Below are 16,680 nucleotides of genomic sequence, written 5' to 3'. Positions count from 1 at the left end.
TCGTCGCAAGGCCTCTACCTGTACACAAACACAGAAGCTGTACACAAACACAGAAGAACGCACACAAACATCCATGCCCTGAGTGGGATTCGAAACCACGATCCCGGCTTCCGAGCGAGCGAAGACAGTGCATGCCTTAGACCGCTCGGCTACCGCGACCGGCTTATAACTACTTCATTTAACCAAATATTTCGGTGACAAAATCAGAACAAGAAACAGATGGAACACGTAGGCCTAATACCTAGGATGAAATGAGAAATACAACATGACGAGAAGAAACATCTGGGAAGAGTTACGTATGGGTAGAAGGGAAGGTTGTAGAATCACGATGTGAGAATGTGAACTGGATTTAACTGGCGCAAGATAGAGTCCAGTGACGGCATTTTGTTATACGGTAACAAAGATTTGGTTTTCATAAATCGCCTGGTACACGTATTTCTATCAGGTCTCAAGAATATTCCGCTCTGTGAAATTATTTACTGTTTTTTTATTGCTAGTGCGGTGGGACTAAGACCCTTGTACTGCGGCCACTTCTGGCCTATTGTACCAGCCCCAGATGATAGGTGAGGGTGATTGTGGAGCAATTGGTGGAATGAAGATTGGCAGGGGAAACTTAAGTACTCGGAGAGTGGCCCCAGCGCCACTTTGTCCACCACAAATCCCACTTGACCAGACCCGGGATCGAACCCGGGCCGCCCTGGTGGGAATATTTACTATCTGAGAGTGTGGCACCCTTCAAAGGACCGAGCGAAACCACAAAGCATGATCATATTAATTTTGCTTTTCTGTTTTTCAATCATGGGAGAATACAGATATGCAAACTGTTTTATCTTCTTCGCAGCGGACAGATGATCAGCGTCCTCTCGCTACATGACGTAGAACTTCTAGACGCTATGACGTAATCATCGGCAGTTCGAAGAGGATCAAACTTCCTAACGCGTAAATATTTCTCTTAAGTGTTGTTAAGTGTTTAAAATAAAACCATGACGGCATTGTTGAAATGCTGCACTTTGGCTTCTACAGGAATGTTAGGTCCTTCATCGTCCAGTCAGAGGTATGAAACACGAAGATCATTTGTAACACGCAAAAAGCAATGACGATAAAGCATCTCCTTGCTTCAGACTATTCAAAGCATTCAGTAAAGAAACATAACAGCATGCTCCTCAATGGGGATTTTTCTAACTCTCTGGAGCTGACTCCTTCGTGGGAAGATATGAGCTATTGCAGAAATTCGTTGCTTTTATGGAATCCGAAGGTTAATTAATGATCACAAGAGCGCGCCACTCGTTCCTGTCGAATCCAGGTCACACCTTTCAATTCTGTTCTTTTAAAATCCACATATTAATTTCCCAACGACGTTTATGGCTTCCACTTAGGTGTTCCGATCAGCATTTCTATCCATCTTGCGCCTCGCTACTTCCTGCGGCATCTCAGCCCCTTGACTGGAGCATCCTAGCAATATTTATGACGAATACCAATGTTAAAACTCATCATGTAATTTTCTCCAACCACGTGCCGCTTTTCCCTATTAAGTCCAAATTTTCTCAGCCCACTGATCTCGAAATCCTTAATCCATATTCTTCCCTTAATTACTGTAAAGAGTCCAATCACATACACAGAATGACACATAAAATTATAGGTGTCTATATTTTAATCTTTGCGTTTGAAACAACAGGAGGGTATAAAAGAACATTTAATTGAATTGTGCCGTTCACGGTAGCCTAGCGGTCTAGGGCATGGCCTGTCTTCGCTCACTCGGAAGGTGGGATCGTGGGTTCGAATTCTACACAAGGCGTGGATTTTTGGTATGTATATGTGTTTATTCTGTGTTTGTGTTGTCCTTTGTTTACGTAGAGGTCTTGCGACGAGCTGATCACTCATCCAAGGAGTCATACCGTCTGTAAAATGATCATGAAACTAAAAATCAGAGGCCAGGACCCAAGGGGGCTGTAGAGCCAGCGAAAAAAATAACTGAATTGTAGCAAGAATTCCACGGATTTGGTATGCTTTTACTTAAATTATTAATGTGATTTTTGTCACCATCATTGCCAGACATCTGAAGTTTGCCGTATTTTCGAATGATTTATTTCTCGTTTTTGTGTTATGATTTTATTTTGAACTTCGTTTCCTCGACATCATTTTCCTTGCTGGCGTCTAATGGAACTTTATTCCGTCTTTCTTTTCTTTAAGGTATTTATGTTTTCGCCAAGTAAATCAGCTTCTGAATCAACACTGCAAGAGGGTTCTCAAATGCCGCGCTTTTATTTTCTTCACAATGTTTATAGTTTAATTTCCGGCGTTGATGCTAGTGCCAGGCCGAGTCATTTCTTGCTTCTCCTGCAGGAGCGCCAGTAACGATCTCTACGCGCATTCGGGAAGTTCTACAATCTCGGCCTGGTTATCTTCCATCCTGAGGTTTACCACTCTCTGCAGATGAATGCCAGATTGACACATGTAGGATATGAGGTTCTCATAAGTACTCCTGGGAAGAACTATGTACTACGTATAGAGTATTTGATACTACACTGACCTCACAGAAAACACCGCGTCCAGCAGTTCTATTGTTGATTTGTGTTCGTTGTCACTGGAACATGTTTACCGAGCCGATGCCTAGCAACTTGGGGGGGGGCACAGACAGTAAGGTGCTCTCATAAGCCCCCTTTTATTTTTTATAAATAGGGAAAGTGGGCTAAAAATACGGAAAGAAAAATCAAACGCTCCCGTTGGAAATGTTTCCCTGATTCTTAGGTTACTGAACAATCCTATTTCAGCTGAAGTTGATACGTAACATGGAATGATATGGGAATTTCATGGATGATGAATAAGGGAAAATTTTGAAAGAGATAACTGTGACCTATTTCGAGCTGTAAGCTTACTCGGTTCCGTGTTGCGGCTAGGGAAGGACGAGTAGACTGGTCAGTTTTTGTTCCTCAGAGCCGATCTGCATGTGGGCACCAGGCGCATTTCCTGTCTTTGTCCTTTCCGGTGATCGAATACCAGACGCCCAGCACGTAGCCAACCTCATTACAATGTATGACAGTATCTGAATACAAAGGGTTAAAACCATAAAGAAAAAAAGTTTGGTTTTCCGACTGATATATGAAGCTGGTAATCTGAACATATTTTTTGCAAGGGTTCACTTATTACAAAATGCTTGTCTTTTTTTCAGACTAATCAATGCAGAAGTCTTTAAGAACACGCACTTCTCACAGCTTTGTATAATCACAGTGACCGCGCGGTCTAAGGCATGAACTGTCTTCCCTCGCTCGGACGTTGGGATCGTAGGTTCGAATCCCACTCAAGACATGGATGTCTGTCTGCATTTATTCTGTGTTGTTCCGTGTGTAGGTAGCGGCACTGGCGGAGGCTGATCCCTTCTTGAGAAGCTGATTGCTGCTCACATGATCAAGAAACTACCCGACATTCATGGAACTCGAAGCACATTACTTGTATACTGCTAATATTCTGGTCTGCGCGACATAAATTCCTAGTGAAATATCTGGGGAAAATTCTACGGAAAATTTTCCATTCCTTTTCTTGGTTATTTAATGACGCCTTCAATATCGAAACACTATTTTGTCAATCGATATGAAGGTTAATGAGCGTGGAACAGGTGCATCTATCACGGATGGCCCTTCCACTAGTTCTGTGTTACACGGTACATTACAGCCCTTGGTGGGCACTTCAAAATCACAATTTCATTCATTACACAGACGGTGTTACGTTTTTCGGCAGAAGTCGAGACTGCAATACCGACTGAAGCACAGGTGAGGTCTATCTCTCACTGCTGTTTATTGCTACCGCCTGTCGCAATTAACAAGGCAGTATAGAACAGAAAACCTTCCGTAATCCTGCACGCGTAAGGAGACAAAACATAAGTAGCTCTTGCTTATTAATTTTAACTAACATAATCACTTCGTACACATTCTGGGGGTCCCGGGTTTGACTCTCAGTCCGGAGATAGACTATACAGATCGAGATTTTGCGTAGTTTCCATCAGTCACTCCTCACAATGCTGGGGTATCTGAAAATAAACCATGACGATTTCCGCATCTTTCCCACTTCATCATTAACACTCGCACTGTCATTCAGCACTATTTAACCGAAGATGTTAACAAAGCTTCGGTAATTAAATCAGGAAAAATAATACATACACTCGCCAAGGTTGTGACGTCTGAGGCACTGCTAATATTATTCATAAAATAAATGCAACATGAATGAGTATCAACATATGTTGTTATCTGAAGTCTGCAAAACCGTGAGATGTATGGCACCATTCTTACCCCATACAAACCACAAAGGAAGTAGTTTCATCCGTGAGACCGACGGCGATCATTGGGCATTACCCAGGAGAAAACTCTGCACACACACTCGGCGCCCTGCCTGAAAGCAGACTGGCATTGTGCCACTTGCCAGCTGGAACTTCCGCTGCCTCGAACGCCCGCACACATGTTGTGGCGTGCGGTAGGAAATGTCAGCCCGACACCAACAAACACTGTCTGACGACATCGCTCATAAACGAAGTCAAAATATTTGGGGAACACAGTAACAAATCAAAAATACGTTCAAAGAATGGACACAATCATTTGGCTCAGAAACTTTCATTATCTTGAGTTTCAGCATCCTTGGATTCTTTGGCCAACTGCGTGTTTGGAACCCTCCCCCTACCCCGTCCCCCCGTCTCCGGGAGGCTCGCACCAGGCTGTTACAACACTAGATATTAGGTTTCCCTGGGAGTAAAGAGGCAGGGGTATGAAGCTCGCCACTCACCTTGATCTAGTGCTGAGATTAAGAATGGTGGAGCTATACCATCACTCCCCATACGTCTTCATGGCGTCATGCTTCTTTAGTGAAGCATATAACCTTAACTTAAACTACCTGGGGATCCAGAAATGTAATTGGACAAAAAATACATTCAAAGAATGGAGACAATCATTTGGCTCAGAAACTTTCATTATCTTGAGTTTCAGCATCCTTGGATTCTTGGACCAACTGCATGTTTGGAACCCCCCCCTCCCCCGGGGGAGACAAATATACGTATATGTCATGAAAACGTACGGGAGAGTGGAGCTGTAGCTTCAACATTCTTGACTTCGGCACTAGATGGAGGTGAATTATCAGCTTCACGCCCCGGCCGCTTTATTCCTGGGGAAAGAGCCCCCCGGTATGCATTGAAGGCTGGGTGGGCACGCTATGCAGAGGAGAAAATTTTGATCCCTTTCAGGAATCGAATTCCGGCCGTCCAACCCGTAGCCCGTTGCTATGTCAACTTAACTATCCTGACTCGTGACTATATGTATAGTAAGTAAGTAAAGGTATCCCTGTAACAGGCCGTGGAGGCCCATAGGGTTGTGAGACGTTCAGGGTCCAACATTTTCTAGACAATCGGCTCACAGATGGCGGTGATGTTGTCAGCCTTACGCGTCGACCGCCCTTCACCCTCAGGAAGATTCCTGGTAGCTATTCATTTCTGTTAGAGGCTGAGTCAACCCCAGGGCCATAGTGCAGCTGGAAGGATTGGGTAAATTGAAAGAAAATCCACGTCATCCGGATTCGATCCCGCGACCTTCCGGCCTGTAGCATAGTGCCTCAACCAACTACGCTACCTCGTGCCCCACTATATGTATAGATGGTTTTGTAAAATAAATTATATACGTGTGGGGAATCTTTTATCTCCACGTTTCATGTGTAAAATATTAAATGAAAGTATACAAAATGGCAACTCTGCCGAGTAACTGCTTCATGTGGTTGAGAAATTCAGTTTGACATCCTTAAGGATTGACATAGACTGATGCTATTTAAGTACAGGATTCTGAGGAAAGTGTGTGGGCATAACGGAGAGGATGTAAGAACAGCTTCATAATCTCTGTCTACTCCTCATTAAATGTTATTGAAGTAATAAGATTAATGAGGATGATACGGACACTGCATAGGCACGTGCGGAGAGATAAAGTGTGCTGACAGAATATGATTCGGAAAATCCAAACATAAGAAACCATTTGTTCGAAGTACTAGGCACAGATGAGAGAATATATTAAAGTGAATCTTAAATCAGGTATTGAGTGTGTGGACTGGATTGAAGTGGCTCAGGGTGCAATGCCTCTGGCCAGCATGAATCAAGTCCACACAGTCGCTTCTGTTTGTTTAATGATATGAGTTAATACTAACAAATCAGTCCAAGTAACATTTACTACTAAAAAAAAAAAAGCAGATGCCCTCAGGTTAACACAAACAACGACCCTACACCAGTAAAGACAGAGGTCAGATACCTCGGACTCTACCTAGATGAGAAGCTGACCTGGAAAACGCATAAAAAAGCGGAGAGACGCAAACTTGATCTAAAAATCAAAAGTATGTAGTGGCTACTCGACCGTAAGTCCGAACTGTCTTTGGAAAGTAAACTAATCATTTACAAATACATACTTAAACCAATTTGGACATATGGTATGGAAATGTGGGGTCGTAGTAAACCATCAAATACCAAAATTCTTCAGTCATTCCAATCCAAAACACTCCGTATGATAGCTGGAGCACCATGGCACGTCTCTAACCAAACTCTACATGAAGACTTCAAAATACCATTAATATAAGATGTAATTAAGTCAAACATAAACAGATACAAAGATCGAACAACAGAGCATGTAAACCAACTCATAAGTGCCCTATTCACCCAACCCTTGGAAAAAAGAAGACTGAAGAAACTCTGGCCAGAAGACCTTCTCGATGATGTGTAACCACACGGAGAACCATTAATGAATGGTACCCATCACAAGCCTTCAAATTTTAAACCATTTACTTATTACTCATATTGTTACTATGGAGTAGATTGTAAATTTGCAAAAAATAAAAAAAATCCATTTATCTATCTATTTATTTACCTTCCATGACTGGTAACTTGCAAATGGTATTTTCCCTTTCAGTTTTCTAACTAAAAGTTTTTATGTCTGTCTCGAGACGTCTGTTCGTACTACATGCTTCGCCCATCTAATCTCTCTTATTATTATTTCTATTTGACAAAGATCACAAATTATAGAAATTGTGAGGCTCCTCATTAAGCCGTTTTCTATGTCATTTTATTACCTCTCGCCTAGATCTCTATTTGGTCTATAGTACAGTATCCTCACATAGCCTCAATTTATATTCTACTCCTAAAAGACATAGCAAATTTCACACCTATACAAAACAAGAGGCAAAGTTATATTCAATACATTTTAATACGTTTTTACGCGTAAGGGTAGATGAAAAAGCAAAGAACTGTGGACTAGATGATAACGATCCCAGAATTTAATCTGCTCTTAATTTCGCGAATAATTTAGATTTGTCACTGTCGTTCTCCTAGGACACGCGGAAGGCTAACCATAACTTAAAACGACGGAGCATGCGAATACGAATAAGCAATAAACTTGATGTGTAGAAACCTCTGGATTCGAAGGAAATATTTATTTATGCTTTACTTACTTAAGCTGCACGAGGTTTCTGGTGCTTCAGACATGAGGAAGAGGTTTCCACACTCGCTTCGAGAACTTCTGGATTCGTTCGTAGCCTCTTGAACCAATCTAATGTCCACACAGAATGGTATGAATGGGTATACGATATGATGAAAGCTACTGCGCACCCTCAGGGCGTCGTTGGAGTGCAGGGTGGAATTGTCGAGGGTTGCCGCAGGGCTTGCAGTCAGCCCTATATCGACTCCCCTCGCTCCTAGCAGCTCACCCCATCCCCAACTTCGGTCTCCCACCCACAATCCCCTTTTAACCGGGAGAAGTCTAAAATAAGTTCCACCAAAAGTTCCCAGTCCGCAAACAGTGATGAGGAACAAGGGTATCAGTTCTTGAAGTTGTGTTGCCCCAGTTCTCGGAACAGCTTCAATACTGATATTATTTTTTAATTGTTAGTGGGGTGGGACTAAGTCCCTTGTACTGCGGCCACTTCTGGCCTATTGTACCAGCCCCAGATGATAGATGATGGTGATTGTGGAGCAATTGGTGGAATGAAGATTGGCAAGGGAAACCGAAGTACTCAGAGAAAAGCTGGCCCAGCGCCACTTTTTCCACCACAAATACCACTTGACCAGACCCGGGATCGAACCAGGGCCGCCGCGGTGGGAAGCCAGCGACTAACCGCTTGAGCTATGGCGCGGCCCAGTGATACATCTTTACTTCATCTTAGTTTGCAGTTTTATGTCCCTTATTCGCTTTAGTGACCGCTTCTGTGGTCTAGTGGTCAGAGTTCCTGGCTACAGATCTAGAGGTCCGGGTTCGATTCCCGGCGCTACCAGATTTTCTGAGAAGCTGTGGGTCTGGAATGGGGTCCACTCAGCCTCGTAAGGATATTTGAGGAGCTATTTCAAGGAAATAGCGGCTCCGGTATAGAAAACCGAAATTAACGGCCAAGGGGATTCGTTGCGCTGACCACGCGAGACTCTATCCGCTAAAGGTGACACTAACTTCGCCGACAAACGACGGTCGCTCGGTCGGTATAGTTAGCTTGCGGACTAAAACCACGGAGTTTTCTTTCGCTTTAGCTGGAATTTGTGTTTTCTCTTGTGACTTGCCTCATGAACCAAATTTGGCATTAAGATTGCGCCGCATGGCTTGGTGTTGGCCGATGTAGGCTGTGCAAAGGACAAGGCAAGTTGTATAACTAATAATTATCTATTATTTGAAATATCATTATGCTTTCTTGAAGGTTTCCAGTTTTACTTAAATGAAATCCTTGTTCAATCAATACTTTCTTCTGCAAAATAAAATTGTCAGGCTTAACAAGTTCAACGTGCAATTATTTGCTAAGGTCTTATTTAAATTAATTTTCATCTCTCGTCTTTCCACCTCATCACGACCATTAAAAAACGTGACAATGGAAACGTAAACACATAACAACATCCTTACGTGATTCACACTCACGAAGAACAAACAAATCATTACGCCACAAAGGACATGCTGGCCAGCAACGGTAATTTAATTAGAAGAAAGACATACTGACGCCTCTATCCTCATATCCTATAGGCGTCCATTTCGAATCGCGACCTGTGAGCGTCTGTTCTGAGGTTTTCCGCTGTCGTTGTCGGTTCGTTCCGAAAAATCGTGGAGTGTTTTAAGGGAGAGTTAATATGAAACGCTTCTAGGTCTCTGTCTTTTCACCTGTAAGCACTGTTTCATTTAATCTCAGGAAAAAATTAATTTCTATGTAGGAAATGTAATTATTTTTAGATTCTGGCGCTAAAATTTTAATACAAGAAACTATTTTGCAGAAATCTTCAGTTTTGAGAAGATTCAAAAGAAAATATTTTGACAAATATGCTCAAAATGTAGAACGCAGTTGCATGAAGTAAATATAAAAAGGGCTTAAAGACAGTCGAAATAATAATATATATTTACATGTAGAATAGCGGCCTCCGTAGTCTAGGGGTAACGTTCCCACCTGACTCAAGGTATGCGGGTTCAAACCCGGCGGAGGTCGTGGAATTTTTAAGGGCGGGAGGGACTTTAAGCCGTGGGTCCCGTGTCGTAAAAGATCCTCATGTCTCTGAGAGACCTCTGAGCAAAATTAGGCAAAGTTTCACGCCCAAGTAGTTTCCAGTGCCTCCGGTAGATGGGGAAGCATCGGGTATACCACTACCAGAAGAGGGCCGACCTCGCTGGCAGAATGGGGCTGATAGCGAGCACCAGTACTGGAAGGGTATGGCGACAGTAGAAATTAAAGGGGGACGCACAATNAATAATAATAATAATAATAATAATAATAATAATAATAAATAAAATACATGGAAAATAAGAAATGAGTTGATTAGTCATAACAAAATAAGGAGACCACAATCAAAAGACTACAAATTTTGGTTCAAATAAAAATCGTCGGTGGCACGAACATGCCCCCAGCACGCAGACATAACTGAAGCAAGTAAACACAGAACTACTTATGCCTACTTGTTACACAGGTTCAGGCTGCAGGGTTCCGTATTAGTAACATCGCCGTATTGACGTATAACCTAGAAACTCAGAAGTTTGAGTTGTAGCATATGGTTCCATTCTCAAACAAGGCAATATATATTTATTCTTATTTGTATGTAACAACATCAGTTTCGGCATATTTACGTTAAGTGAAACCTTACATGGCGTGCCATTGCCGTTAAACACATAAATGTGAAACGATTCAACGTTAAATGGAGAAAGTGAATGCTTATTCCACAGGTGAATTCTTCCGAGAATTAAGGTGCATATGGAAGATACCACAATAAAATTGCATACCATTATATTAAAATGCAGCATGAGGTAGCGTGATTGGTTGAGGCTCTATATTACAGGCCGTAAAATCTCGGGTTCGATTCCCGATGAGGTCACTATATTTTTCAATTGACGTAATCCTTCTAGCCGCACTGTGACCCTGGGGCCGACTCAGCCTCTGATAGAAATGAGCACCAGGAATCTTCCTGGGCGTAAAGGGCGGCCGGCGCGTAAGGCTGACAGCCCCCACCGCTAACTGTGAGCCGATCTTCTAGAAAATGTGGGAGCCTGCAGGACTTGTTAAAGGGATAGCTTTGTTACAGAGTAGATAATGAAAAGTCCAGTCCAGTGTGACATACGAGTTTATAACACTTCAGTCCTCATTCACCTTACATGTTTCGATTCAAAAGAATCATCTTCAGAGGCGCACCACTACGACAAGGAAACACTGTTACATAAGATATTCTAACAATATGCACTTTAGATATGACTAATGCTCTCTACATAAATTTTGTTATCACGGTTGGTTCCGATGTTTATCTTAGGCACTCACACTGGCGCTTCTTGAAATGTAGATTTACTTATGATGAGCTTCTTTTCGTGTATTTCCTGGTTATTCTGACTGGGGGTTTTCACTGCACGCAATATGGTGTTCACTTTTCCATACAGTAGCCTCCCAATGTATTTAAAATTGTATTAAAATTTCCATGTAAACAATTATTATATTAAAATATCTTGAGCCGACATTGGGTTATGTTGTTTTCCTCCTGACGGTGGGAGATGTCATTTATTTCTCTTGGTTTTATGTTCTTATTATTAGTAGTGTAGTTCACGTGCGTGCTGTGTCGTTTGTACTGGACACAGTGGACTGAACTTTTCATTATCTACTCTGTAACTAATAGTGTGACGGACCAAAATGAGACAAGTTAAATTAGGATAGCTTTGTCTTTATCTTCTATTCAAATAGTATAAACAATGGAACTATAAAATTTGCATGTACATCAGTTAGTTTTAAACCCCGTTTTATATAAAAACTGTATCAAATTCTGTATCAGGCATTTAATTAATCTGGGTAGTTTTGATGAGTCAGTCTTACTGTTGTTTTCATCATGCTGAATGTTTGGTATTTGTTACTCTTCTAGGCATACGTTTTGAGAATATATTAATGTCTGCAAAGAACGAACCAAGATTTTTGTTGTTGTATCGATTTTCACCTCTGTCTTTAATGAGTATTTCGGCATGTAGTTAAACCATGTTTTATGGAGCAGTAATTTTGTGTGGAAGACTGTTTTTGTCCGGTTTACTGACCTGTTGGGGTGGAAGTGAAGTGGGGCAGGAGGGATGGCATAGTGTACATGGCAACTTCCTTGTTTAGCGCGTAACAGCGGGAGAGAGAGAGAGAGAGAGAGAGAGAGATGTCGCGTTACCACGTTTCTTCGAGCAGTAAGTAGGCCACGGTAACTTCCCCATTCATTTCGATTTCTCGATCGCAGTCAAATCCGCAGATCTCTCTAAATCCTGCATTTGGCTGGCCCTATCAATAGTCATCTCATCTCAGTTGTGATGAGTATGGGCGTTGTTCTGTCAGGCGTAATTCGTGTTCCTGGCATGATGAAGGGCATGTGATGATGTGGTAACGGATTTATAAGCATCACGTTTACCTCGTAGACCAGAATCAATTAATTCAGTGGTATGAAACCCGTTTCTAGAAGTATAAACCTAACAGAACGTAATAGTAAAGTAATATGCCAAGTTCTGATGGTTGCCACATTGGTAGTTTCTTGTAAACAATGTTCCATAAAGAATTATAGACTGTCTGTATAGAATTTCACTGTATATCACGTACCTAGATGCAATAGTTCATAAGCTGGAGTTCTGAAGTCGTCTCCATATTCCAATCTAGATTAGGAGTATATATGGATAAATATATATGGATAAATACCGTCTTAAGTGCAACAAATTTTATTGTAGTTTTTACTTCTTTTCCTCCTCCACACTACATGTTTCGGCCCTAAATGGCCATCATCAGGTGTGTATCACTCACGTAGCTGTTACACTGCTTGTTAAAATTTAAAATTACCAGTCTTTCTAATTGTATAAAATCTTTGTTTATCTACACGCGTCGATTTGATTTTTAAATTAGCACTTTTTAAAACTTAATTCAAGTTAAAATGTCTATAAGATCTCTATTCTTTCTTTTTCATTTTTTTGTTGTTAAAATTTTTTCAGGGTACATGCCCTATATCTACGGTGCTGCAGCGGCCACTTCTTGTTTTTATCGTTGTTCATGTGTTGTTCAGTGTAGGCGCTCTCTGTGTGTGTCGCTGCTTATCTTTAATACGTTAATACAGGATGCTGAAATATAATATTGTAAACTAGATTAGGAGCCCAGTACCGGGCTGAATATTGTCACTTTAATGTGGTCTAAACCCTCGCTGTCTTATTCCTTAATATTCACTTTAATATTATATTACTCTCTTCTTCACCCATACGTCTCTCAAATGGTCTTGTCTGTATAGTTTCCCGACTAAAATTTTGTTGCATTTTTGGCTTCTCATACACGCTACATAACCCGCTCTATAGTAGCCGAACTCGAAAAATCAGCATCCCTGATACCAAAATCCGCCTTTGGATATGATCGTTAACAAGGTGCATCTGCCTCCTTCTTCTAAGAAAAAGTAAAACAAGTAAAAAGTAAAGCTGTCCCTGTAACAGGCCGTGGAGGCCCATTGGGTTGTGAGATGTTGAGGTTCCCACATTTTCTAGACAATCGGCTCAAAGATGGCGGGAAGGTTGTCAGCCTTACGCGTCGGCCGCCCTTTACCCCCAAGAACATTTCTGGTACTCATTTCTGTTAGAGGCTGAGTCGACCCCAGGCCCATAGTGCGGCAGGAAGGATTAGGTAAATTGAAAAAATCCAATGACCTCATCGGGACTTGAACCCGCGACCTTCCGACTTGTAGCATAGTGCCTCAACCAACTACGCTACCGCGCTCCCCCTTCTCCTAAGTTCTGTGCATAATTTTAATGTTGAAATATAGCAATTAATGAAATTTATCAAGCGCTTGTCACTGTTTATCTTTTATCTGAGGACCAAAATACCCAGTCACCCATTGTTACAGTTGGTCAAATTGCGAATGAAAGCGAAGAAAAGGATAATTTGTTTTTTAACAGTGTTCGTTTGAATTTCAGGGCCTTTGCGTTACTGTAGAAATTAGCCCAAAATAATGTCACTATCGTACCGATAAGAATACAGTAAATCACTTGAGATTATATCGTGTGAAGCGGCCTCCTCACCGCCCGTAACACATACATTCCAGCAATCCAGCCGGCACGAGCATTCCTGCACTAAAAATAGTAAGTAGTGTTGTGACTGGGATATATTGACTGAAACCTGTGGAGACTGTGCGCCGCTACAATACGCAGAGAAGTGTTGCTGCACGATATACTTAGCCAGTGAATCATCTTTATGTAAGAAACATGAAATCGTCGGTAGTTTCCTTTTACTTCTATAGTTATAAAGCTCAAATCACTCATAAAATTATGCCTTCTATCGATCGCTTCTAATAAGAGCTGTTTGTTACCAATTTGTGTATGTTACTACAGATGACATCTATGGACGACGAGCTCAAAATGCTTATAAAATTATGCCATTTAATGATTGACCGTAATAAAGGCTGCCTTTGAGCAAACTAACACCGCCTCTGTGGTCTAGTGGTCAGGTTTCTGGCTACAGATCCATAGGTCCCGGGTTCGATTCCCGGCGCTACCTGATTTTCTGAGAAGTAGTGGGTCTGGAATAGGGTCCACTCAGCCTCATGAGGATAACTGAGGAGTTTCTTCAAGTAAATAGCGGCTGCGGTCTAGAAAACCGAGATTAACGGCCGTGGGGATTCGTTGCGCTGACCACGCGACGCCCTGTATTCGCTAAAGTTGGCACTAACTTCACCGACAAGCGGCGGTTGCTCGGTCGGCATAGTTTGCTTGCGGACGAAAGCCACGGAGTTTGTTTTTGATCAAACTAAAGCATAAATTACCATAGTTTCTGGTAGATAAATGGCGCTATATTTGTCCGTTTGGAAGCAGTTTAAATGATTTATGCATGTATTTTTTTCGGAACAAAGGAGGGGACCTTTAAGTAATTGTTAACATTCTAGAAATATCCCGCCGGTGAGCAAACCAATGCGACAAATAAATCGATCGCGCCTGGAATCAGATTTAGACAGAGTACCGACTTCATAATCAGTTCAGCTTTCCATCGTCTGTTGGTCTTACATTTCTTTGCTCTTATGTCTTGCGTCTCATTCACACCAAAAGAAAACAACTCGGAATAAAATTCCGACAGATGTATTGGGAAGGCAGTCGGAGCTATCGACAGAAAACAAGATCTTACTGTACAAAACCATGCTCAAACCGATATGGACGTACGGGATACCATTATGGGGATCAGCCAGTAACTCAAACATAGAAATTCTCCAACGATTTCAAAGCAAAGTATTACGAATAATAGTTAACGCACCGTGGTACGTGCCGAACACGGTACTACACAAGGACCTAGATGTACCAACAGTACGAGAGGAAATAAAAAAAAACAGCAAAAAGTATAAAATCAGACTCCAGGCCCATCCGAAAGACTTGGCACAAAAACTGCTCGACGACGAAGGAGAAATCAGGAGGTTAAACAGATTTAAACCATCAGATTTACCCACCAGATTTGAATAATTCAACACTTAACTGCATATCACTAAGCAGTTAAAATAAGTATTGAGCATGTTCATTGGAACATGCTCACCACGACAAGTTCTCTTTCCTTTTCTATATGTAAACCACAAAATGTACTTATTATCCACACTTAATGGATAGATTGTATAATTATTGGAGTTAAAAAAAAAAGTCTTGTGTCTGTGTTACTGGAAACTGTCCAAGCAGTCTACTGACACTTCTGTAAACGTCTAGTTTCTAACGTAAACTAAATATAACAGTAAGTTAGCTGTCGAAGTTAAATGTTACAAATGTTTTCAGCTTCATCTGTATTATTGTTTGGATAATGAAATCAAGCATTATCCTTATTGTTAAAGTACCCGTCAATAATGCAACAATATTTTTTTAAAATATAAGAGATATCTAAAATATGTTTCTCACTAAGAGTGACACTTTAATATTTTACGATGTTAAAATCATAAAATGTCATTAAGACACTAGAAGTATAAATTATACACTAAAAGGGCTCATCAAGTTATTAAAATGTCTCTAGTTTTACATATGTTTCTTCTCATTTTACAACATGTTTCGGCCGCACATGGGCCATAATCAGGCAGTTTTCCTTTTGTTTTCGGGTAGACCACTACACTGTTCACTTGTCTATCGCCATTGTTTAGTTTTATCGCACGGCTAGAGCGCTGTCATTCTGCTCTTTGCGTGTCGTGTTTCTCCCGTATATGTGTTACCAGTGCGGTCTTCCTGCAGTGGTCTCACCGAAAACAAAAGGAAAATTGCCTGATGATATATATATTATTTATTATACTGCAATTGGGTTTTAGCCCGGTGGCAGTAGTACACAATAGGACACAACAGACAAGTAACACACATTACACTAAGTGACAAAACGTTCAAACAAAACACAATACACAAAACACAACAATAAGGACATCCTACCACAGTGAATACAAACCAAATACGATTAACAGCTACAACAATTACAGAGAAATACAAACAACTGCAACAAATACAACAACAACAACAAGGACATCCTACCACAGTGAATACAAACCAAATACGATTAACAGCTACAACAATTACAGAGAAATACAAACAACTGCAACAAATACAACAACATGGCCCATGTGCGGCCGAAACATATTGTAAAATGAGAATAAACATATGTAAAACTAGAGACATTTTAATAATTTGACGAGCACTTTTAGTGTATAAGTTATACTTTTAGTGTCTTAATGACATTTTATGATTTTAACATCGTAAAATATTAAAGTGGCACTTTTAGTGGGAAACATATTCTTGATGTCTTTTATATTGTTGCATTAGTGACGCGTGCTTTGATAATAAGGATAGTGCCTCAGTGCAACGGGATGCTGAAGTATAATAGAAATCATGCATGTTAACATAGATTGGATGTGGGAAACAATAAATGCATATACAGTTTAGGTAGGAAGATAACTTTGATCTGCAGACTTAGAAGACTGACAGCGGGGTTCGAAAATAATATTAATGTAGTGAGTATATAAAACGGAGTATATAAGCGGAGAAATGTAGGTGCGAGTGTATAAATATATAGGCTGGAAGTTTTATTTTAGAATTAAGAAGATGGGCTAAGGGGACATAGGCCTTGCTGTAGATCTGTGTGTTCACGTGCGAGGAAGCGATGCGTCACTAGGGACTTGCGTTACAGCGAAGTTCGAGACCCACCGCTGGAGGCCACTACTTGTTGCCTGTTACGCATGCA

The 16,680-nt window shown here is 41.1% G+C and overlaps 1 protein-coding gene across 5 annotated transcripts in view; it reads right to left on the bottom strand.

Annotated features, from left to right (window-relative positions):
* LOC111867791 (7-dehydrocholesterol reductase) overlaps positions 1–16,680 on the bottom strand; it is a 36,979-nt gene that overhangs the window by 15,236 nt on the left and 5,063 nt on the right. The window contains exons 1-2 of one of the 5 annotated variants that reach the window (XM_023857971.2): positions 4,284–4,402; positions 2,877–3,043 (exon numbers count right to left, since the gene is read on the bottom strand). The exons of 1 other annotated variant lie outside the window; for it this stretch is intronic. The gene's annotated coding sequence lies outside the window, so the exon portion shown is untranslated. Of the gene's footprint in view, positions 1–2,876; positions 3,044–4,283; positions 4,403–7,458; positions 7,631–16,680 lie in introns of those variants that run through there. 3 more of the 5 variants (XM_023857962.2, XM_023857953.2, XM_023857988.2) reach the window with 3 other exon arrangements.

The sequence above is a fragment of the Cryptotermes secundus genome, unplaced genomic scaffold, assembly GCF_002891405.2.
Source record: "Cryptotermes secundus unplaced genomic scaffold, Csec_1.0 scaffold687, whole genome shotgun sequence".
Lineage (NCBI taxonomy): Eukaryota > Metazoa > Arthropoda > Insecta > Blattodea > Kalotermitidae > Cryptotermes > Cryptotermes secundus.
Note: the sequence above shows the minus strand (reverse complement) of the source record. Positions and strands in the feature narration are given on the sequence as shown.